We start from the raw sequence: 9,498 nt of genomic DNA on the forward strand, positions 1-9,498 counted from the left end.
TAGCCTGTGAGACTTGAGCTTTATACCCATTTTTTGGAGAGTTCTTACGAGAAAAATCCGAGTCTTAGTGACTCAACATCTTTCAGTTCTTTATTTCGTTGTAATATAGTCTCATTATTCGTTGATTTGGTTAATCACGAAGTGACATCAACTAGGGAGATAGCCATTAGGTCTTGTAGTCTATTTGAAACAGAGTATCATACTGATAAGTCAAGTAGTGAACCCATTCAGCCTTGATCCCACCTAGTAGGACCATCATGTTAAACCCTTTTGAGCCTTACAATAAGCCATTTTCTTTCATAAAACCCTTTACCCGTCACCCAACTCCAGACAAGGAGTATAGCCAAAATCTTTATCAGCCATACCCATATGTTTCTGAGAATACGAGGGGCACAAAGAGGAAGAAAGACCACAAAAGGAAGATTACAAGGAAATATCAGAGAGATATAATGAAGTCCATCATTCTATTCAAAGTGAAAGAAGCTGGTGGAAAACAAGCATATCCAGTACTAATCAAGGATATACCACTGGGTTTTAACTAAAAAAAAAAAAAAAAAAAGGTTGAACAGAATGGATGGAAAAGCTAAGACAAAGGAAGAATTTTCTCTGCAATAAAGAATTTGAAGAAATCTTCTAAAGAAAGAAGCAAAACCCTTAGTGTTCTCAGAAACAACCTTAGAATCCTTTTTACCTTTCCTTCATAAACCAATACCCAAGCCAAGTTACAACCCATGACTTATCACTACAGTATGGTACGAAGTCTAGAATAGGTGAGAGGATGCTAAAGTGAAGGACCCGACACTTCATATGTGATTGACATTCTTTCCATGAGACTACTTTTATTCAAGTCCGTTTTTCAAGGTAGTATGTGGGATGTTCAGATGCATTATTCTTTTCCCCACATACATGAGGTAAAATAGTAAACCATCTTACGAGAGATTCTTTTCCTCGAGAGTATGACCCGGTGAGGAATGAAAGTCAAGATTATCTACCTATGGTAAACTAGGGATTCCGTTTCTTGGATAGGAGAGTATAGGAGATTGACTAAGTACACACATAAGCCTTGATTGAGAATTTTGTCAATTTTTACTATCTCCCATCATAATCTATGAGTCTTTGCAGCAATGTAGTTAGCAATGGATACCGTCTGTTGGAGTAAGCACTAAGTGGGTAAGGAATTTCTCTCTCTAAAAAATAGTATCATTCTTAAACATGCTATTGATTGATTTTGTGGGTATATCACCTGAAAACCCTCACGAGACTATAACTCGTCCTTTTTGGGGAACTTAAAGGTTTAAAGCCTTGTTGCATATGGTAAATGCAATCGCGATGCCTGCGAAAATGAGTTAGGATTTTATTAGGATGTGATTTTGATCACATATCTATTTTTTTATCTTATTTGCTAAGAGACTAGCAAAAGGCTAGTTGGGAGTTGTGATAAGTGCTCAAAAAGTGCTATTTAACTCTCGATTATGCCTCTTGTTTAGCCATCTTAGTGGACTAATAGTGTTTATAAGTTGTGTTTTAAGATTCTACGGTGAAAAAAGAGAGTTTTGTAGAATATTAGAGAAAATGGGGTAAAACGGAGCAATTCGGAGCATTAAGGATCACATGGGAGGCTCGTGGACAATCATGGAGAATGCCAAGGAATTGGAGCTATTAAAGATGCAACTTTGACCTATTTTAAAGCCAATTTGGAAGCCCAAGACCAAAGGATTCATTGCTTGGACCAAAGCCCACAAAAGAGGATAGAAGGATGGAGCAAAAGAGGGAAAATAGACTTCTGAGTCCGAGACTCATGGATCATGAGTCTGGACTCAATGCTTTCGCGTCTGGGGCGATAGATCGTGAGTCCGGACGCATTGCTTGAGCCCGAGACGCATGGATAATGAGTCCGTGACGCATGGAATCGACATTTGTAGCCAATTCCTTCTCAGTTTTGGACATGAAGTTGGACTCTGAAAGAAGTCTATTTGTATTAGGAAACAAATGACGGTTTGGAATGCTTCTAAAGCTTATTGTAACCCCTATAAATAGAGGACCTAAGTGCCTCATGCAAGAGGCCAATTCACTTATATTCTTGTCTCCAGAACTTGAGGCAGAGAGTCTTAATAAATTAGTCTTTATAGTCTTATGTTCTTCAACTCTTCTTCTTCTCGTTCTTCGTGTTCTTCTTTCTTTATGGAAGGCTAATCTTCTCCTTCAAGGGAGGAGATGAAGCCAGTGCTTAAGGTTTAACGATTCTTCTGGTTCATGGTATTTTTCAATCAGGTTAGTTCTTTATGTTTTTAGTTATTAGTTCCATTCTTGCACACACCGGGGGATGGAAGTATAGATTAAGGTTTTTATTTATTACAATTGAATATCATGCTAGTTTAGGGTTTTATTTATTGCAATTGAATATTTGCTAGTAACATGCTTTTATTTATTGCAATTGAATATAATGCTAGAATAGAGTTTTATTTATTGTAATTGAATATTATACTATTATTCTCTACTTTTCTTCTAGTTGTGTAGTGTTTTAGAGTAAGGGAAGTATTCCTTGTGTTTGCCTTAGATGGTGATTCATTGAATAGCTGCCCAAGCTCATATAAAAGGAAAGAAGATACTAGTAACATGAACATAGGAACAACCTTGAGTAGAGTTAATTGTTAACGATGTTTCATCCAAGAGGGCATCGGCACTCGCTCGATTGCCCGATTGTAGTCTACTTGGAGAACAACATGAAGCAAAAAGTCATTGAATCAAAAGCATTGGTGGATTTGAATCTCTTGAATCTATCTCTCTCATATTCTTTCTCCTTATTTCCAATTCTTAGCTTTAGTATAAGTTTAGTTAGTTTAGTTTAGTTTAGCATTAGAATCTACAATATCTATAATCATAGTTTTTAATCCCTCAAACCCCCTTTCCAGTCCTGTCCTTCACATAACATACACTTAAAAGTGGAACGATACCCTACTCATCCTTTACTTATTGAGGGATAATTAGGTTTTGATACGCTTCTCTTTTGTTCAACGACCATCATCTACATCAACCATACACCATCTACACACACAAAAAGAAGTTGGTCAGTTATTCATAATGAGATCAAAATCAACTAGAATAATTGTTTACCTCATTCACTAGGTGGTTAATCTCAATTGTGGAAACTGTTTTGTTCCCCTGGATAATGACCATAGATGTACCGCTTGAGGCGTTGTTGACGTCGCGCATATCCACCAGACAACACAATTCTACTTCCTTTTTCCTAGAGCGGTAAGAGACTACATGCTTCTAATGTATCCCTGGTCCCTGGATGCACGTTTTGGTCATAGGATGCTGATTTGTAGATGATATTCTGTAGAGAAATTAGCATACTCGTTGGTAGTAATCATTTGTTTTTATGTGGCAAGGGTAATTCTCTGAATGAGCATCTACGGCTTATGCTCAGGTCTTTGCACCCCACCATGGATGGGCTATCAGGAAAGTTGTCGCGGCAAGGATGTATGCCCTTCCCACAAAGGCACAACTCTTGAAGAAGCTTAATGAAGACGGTTAGTGCATTCCTGTAGTTAGTTAATTACTACGTCACACACAAACAAATCATAAGTTACCATGAGTGAGTTAGTGCATCCACTCTGAAGATACATGTACTTTACATTTCTTCTGAATTTCTTAGCATATGAGATTGGCCAAATGCTTGAAGGCTGGGTTGTGCTACCTCACGCTTCAGTTGTCGTACACGTCAACTTAGTGAGCACTTACTCTGAATATAACCTGTAGTCATTTCTTGATTTATGGTTCAAATCAACAGAGTGAAGACACTCGATTGTGTTATTTGAAATACATAACTAACGTTGAAGTCACTTTAAACTCGATATTTTTCTGCCTATTTGTTACAGTTTCTAACATTCGTTTAAACTGGTCACTGGGAAGGTGGTTCAATTGATGTTGTTTGATGTTTTTAGAGGCGTTGGCCAAGGTACGGACACACCGCTTCAGGTACTTTACCAGCAGATAAAAAAACAAATACTTAACCAAAATTGTTCGTCTTTATCCTTCTAATTGTTCATCTTCTTCGGTACCAAAATAACAAATCTCCACCGCTGATGATAATATGTGAAATGGGTTTAAGGTACTTTCTGTTTCAAATTCGATCGGATTTTATTATCGTTTTCTTTTTTAATGCCTTAATCACTTTTCATAATCGAACTTCCCTTTCTTTCCATTTTAGTCTTTGCTTCTCTTCCCTTTATTATGTTAGTTGCAGTAAATTATGTTCAACGGAATCACTATTGTGCAACTTCAATGGAATAGGTGAGTTCAACGAGTTTTTATTCTTACTATTCATAAATTCAACCTTTTTATTTATGCTTATGCTACAAATTTTGGATATGCTTCCCGAATTTTTATTCTAACTGTTCCTAAATTTTGGATAGACTTAATAAAATGAACTTCACGGAACAGACTCACTGTTTGGCCGATATTCCCAATTAAACCCCGTTTCTCTTCTTCTCATAAAAAAAAGTTATACAGCAACACTCTGAACTTTCGCCATTAATCTCTTTTTGGGTTTTCCATTATCTATCATTGGACGAAACTTTCCACCTAAAACGTGCGAAGCAAAATGTGGTGAAGAACAATGGAGTATAGCACTCTGGTGCAAGAAATCATTATATACTACTATCACACTTTCATTTTGTTTACTAGGACACGTAGTCATTCGTATTTCTTTACATTTTTGTCCGCCTTTTTCTTTTAAACTGATTTTCCTCCCAAGAGTTGTGGACGTGTTATGTGGAAAACAGGGCCAAGATTTTGGAGCCAACGGCGAAAATGAGAACAATAATCATAGGTACGTGTTTCTATTACCAATCCTTTGATTTAATCACCTTCAAAATTTAAGTTTGATCTTCTGAAGTATTGTTATTTGTTATTTGTTATTTCCAATCTGTCTCCGATCTCTTCTCCCGGAATCATTCTTTCTAGTTTCATATTTATGGTTGGTTGTTCCTACTTTCCAATTGAATGGTAGTGCAAACATGTAACAGTCATGATCATTTTCAACGTGTTCTGCTCTACGTTGTTATGTATTAATAGATTTTGCCAGTTTTCTATTCATAGGTTGGAAATTTTTTCTTTGTGAAGAAGTGTCGCTCATTATTTGATTGAGTGCGCTCATTATTTGATTGAGTGTCGTAATGAGTGACATAAGGAGAGCCCTGGTTTCACGTATTTTTTGTTTTTGGTAAAGAATAGCTCATCTCTCAATGCATGTGCAATTATGAGTGTTAGTTGTTTTTTTCAGTTGCGTCGATAAACATCCCAGTTTGATAGGCTTCACTACATATTGTTTAGTTTTTAGCAATAAATTCATCGAGAGCTATTATCTTTATTTGATTTTAATTGTATAATGGATATCTCTGTGCAACCTTATTTCCGTTCACCAAAGGTGGAGGCAAGTTTAATCTGACCAAGATAGTGGTAATGACAGAGGTTATGGCCACCATTGTTGTTTGGGTCCTCAGTAATGTCATGGTATGAGCATGTCGGTAGAAGTATCTGCTTCATTGTTTGCAGAAACCATCAGAGATGGGAATGGATTCTAAAACTATTCAGTCGAAGAAGGTTAAAGTGCAACACTGAATTTCTTTTTTGCCATGGCGAAATATCAAAAATTCAGTTGATGAATAATCAAGAAATCCAAATATATGATATGGTATCTTCTTTCAGGGATCTTCATTTCATGATCGTAGCCTTTACAAGGCATACCCATCACTCAGCTTGGCACACCATGCATAATGTGATATGTGGAGGCGCAAAGCTCATGGATGAATATTTAGAAGCCATAAAAAGATCCAGGGTAGTGGTCAAAGTTATCTAAGTGGACAAAGATCAAGTGACTCCATTGGAGTGTAGCCGCAATTTGAAACTGAAGATCCCACTTGCAGAGGTTCAAATCATTTCTAATGCTGACCACAGTAGCGTAATATTTGGTAGAGAGCAGCATTTTACAAGGGATTTAGAACATTTATGGTTCTCTGTAAGTAGAGAAGCATCATTACAAGAGGTTGTACTACTGTAAAACTTTCTTTTCTTCTGTTCTATGTAGATAGGTGGCGGTTTTTTTTCTTCTGTATTAGAACACTTAACAACAACAAAAAGAAAATGGATGTTTGTTTTGTTTCTATGTAAATTGGAGGTACGGGAGCCTGTTTTTTTTCCGGGTTTTAATGTAATGTGTTTACACGAATGTGCAAAATATGTCTCAAGTAGTCATCCTGTTGTTTCAAAATGTTGCAGTCTGAAGTGCAGATGAAACATCAATATTAATGCATATTCAAAGATTAAATATCGTAACGCAGAGTGGAGATTGGGGAGGAATTGAAGCATTATGGAACTCAATATAACACAGATGCGGGATGGTTGTTATCGAGAGTAGTGGATAAATATGATGGGTTGTTGATCAGAGTTTGGGTTCAGATCCTGATATTGGCATTTGCATTTGAGAAATAAAGGACAAAGAAATGATACAGGTGTCTCCATTGCTTATTGTATGTTCTAGCAATACTAGGGGGTTAATATTTGTAAAAAGATATATGGTTATATTGCATTATACATGCATGATTGCAAAAACTCTCCATCTTCCTATTCTTTTCCTTAATTTATGGCGTAGGAACTATGTTGTATTGATCAATAACTCTCCTATGGTTTGCATTGGCATGGGATAAACAGGGATATGTGGAACCAACAATGAGGTATGCATCCCTTGACCTTTGTTTTGAAATTGAATAATAGATTTAGTGCCTTTAATGCAATAATAGATTTCAGCTTTCAGTTGACTTACAGCCGGTATAGAATCATGGCCGTCATCAAGAGAGTTCTTTGGTAGTGGGAGTGAATAGAAAACGCAATCAAGGATCTGGTGAGACTCTGAAGCTATTCCAGTGGAGCCTGTAAATCCCACATAAACTGAGCGTGGAGTTGTTTTTGACATAATGATTAACTGATTAAGAACACTAACAAGGGGGTTTCCAGCATATGCCGCGAATACTTGGAGTGTTTTTTCCCAGCCATTGTAGTTGATCATAACTTTTACCTCTTTACCAAGTTTAAGGTCGACACCAATCCTGTCGAGGCCGACAAAGAAGAATGATGATATCTTATCCGTGTCAATTCCAATATGGTTGCCATCGATCAAACTTATTGTGGAAGAATGTGTCGAGCTCTACACCATGTTGAGAGCCACCTACATTGTAACATTATAAGCTTAAAGGTTAAGAGTCAGGCAGTCGGCATCTGAGACTCTGACTACTATAAGAAATATTCACAAGGAAAAATTAGACTACTCATCTTGAAGTTTAATGATTTGGAAGAATTGAACTTGGTGCAAACTCATATATAATAAAATGCGAATACACGCCAAATTGATCGAATAGAAGATTGAAATAGTTAGTGTAAACCAAAGTAATATTATTAACCTATTTGCGATGATATGACCTATTCCAACCCAAATCCCCCCGCAGCCCCCCCCCCACACACTCACACACACGAAATTTATGTCCATCTTTTCTTTGGCCATCCAAATGAATGTGATAGTTTTACTAGGAAGAAATCTCTTATTTAATCCATCTCTGAAGATCTCCTGATGTCACATATATAGAGATTGGAAACTTCCTAGCAGTCATTTTGGTAAAAGATCTATTGGTTTCCTACATGTAGTAATCACAGAAAAAAATTGCAACAAGACACACCACGTAAATAAGAAATCGGTCAAGAATACATTAAGGGGTGAATGGTCGTCTTTTTTATTTTTGATTGGAGTTTTAAAAATTCCATTGTTGTTGTCTTGCCTTGATACGTATGATTTAGCTAGATGACACACATTTTGTGTTGGCCTGTGGAATTGTATAGGCTACCATATGGAAGTCGAAGAAGAATTACGAATGTTTTTGTTGTAATGAGTGGAAAACTTCTGGGCATGCAATATCGATTCCTCAGAAGGAAGGACTTCGATGTGTTACTGATGTTATAAGGGTATTATGTTTTTTTTGTGTCCTTGGTTTGAGGGAATCATGTCTTATTTGCTGATAGCCTATCTGACTTTCTATTTGGCAGATTTTACTTTTCAAAGGTTTTCCTTTCTACAACTTCAAATGAATATAATATCTTTTCAAAAAAACTAAAGTGTTTTCCCACCATTATTGAATTTAGTGGTTGTAAGCCTACTATAAGTTTGAATTTCTTACTTCCCTTTTCAGTGTTGACTAACTTTCTATTTGAATGTCAACTCCCTCTTTATCAAACAAAGTGCATAATTTAAAATTTTATGAGGAACATCAATGCTTAAGAAGTTAAGATCACCGAGCCCAATCTGCATATGTGCATTCGATCCTGATGCTAAAGAAATCCAGTTCTACTGACCCTTTAGGCAGCAAATAATGAGTAGCACAATAAAGAATTCTCAATGAGACTTTGTATTTAGAGAAAGGAAAATTCGTCTTTCATATATGTCTATGTGTCTTACTAGATTCATGGAAGTTTTTGCAGGAAGAAGGATGGGTGGTTTGCCGAGCATTCAAAAAGCGAATAAGCATGCAAACAAGAACCTATGAAAGGTGGGATTCAAGTTATTTCTATGAAAAAATAAATGGTATAAACTCCATCATGGATTCAATACATACTACTATGAGAAAGCCTCAACATTTAGTCTGTAAGCAGGAAATAGAGTTCAATAATGTGAATTTCTTCCATTGCGATCCATTTGTACAGCTTCCTGAGCTAGAGAACCCTTCTCCACCTCTAATAAAATACCCAATCTTAGTGTCATTGTTATCAGAGAATTATAAAGAAGACGACGAGGCAATAAAAGATGCTACTGACACGCGGAAAGTGACTGATTGGAGGGCCCTTGACAAGTTTGTTGCATCTCAATTGAGTCCAGAAGAAGATAGAAATAAAAGTGAAGGGATCTCCAACTTTGGAACTCAATATAACGCAGATGCGGGATGGTTGTTATCAGATAGTAGTAGGGATAGATAAATATGATGGGCTGTTGATAAGAGTTTGGGTTCAGATGTTGATATTGGCATTTGCATTTGAGAAATAAAAGACGAATAAAGGATACAGGTGTCTCCATTACTTATTGTATGTTCTAGAGATACTAGGGGCTTAATATCTGTAAAAAGATATATGGTTATATTTCATTATACATGCATGATTGCAAAACTCTCCGTCTTCCTATTCTTTTCCTTAATTTTCTGGTGTGGGAACTACTTTGTATTGATCAATAACTCTCCTATGGTTTGCATTGGCATGGGATAAACAGGGATACAGGGATATGTAGAACCAACAATGAGGTACGCATCCCTTGACCTTTGTTTGAAATTCAATAATAGATTTAGTGCCTTTAATACAATAATAGATTTCAGCTTTCAGTTGACTTACAGCCAGTATAGAATCATGTTGGACTTGAGATAGTTGAAAAGAATGTGAATCTGATATCCTACACTGGGTTGC

This window comes from Coptis chinensis, chromosome 8 (assembly GCF_015680905.1).
Source record: "Coptis chinensis isolate HL-2020 chromosome 8, ASM1568090v1, whole genome shotgun sequence".
Classification (NCBI taxonomy): domain Eukaryota; kingdom Viridiplantae; phylum Streptophyta; class Magnoliopsida; order Ranunculales; family Ranunculaceae; genus Coptis; species Coptis chinensis.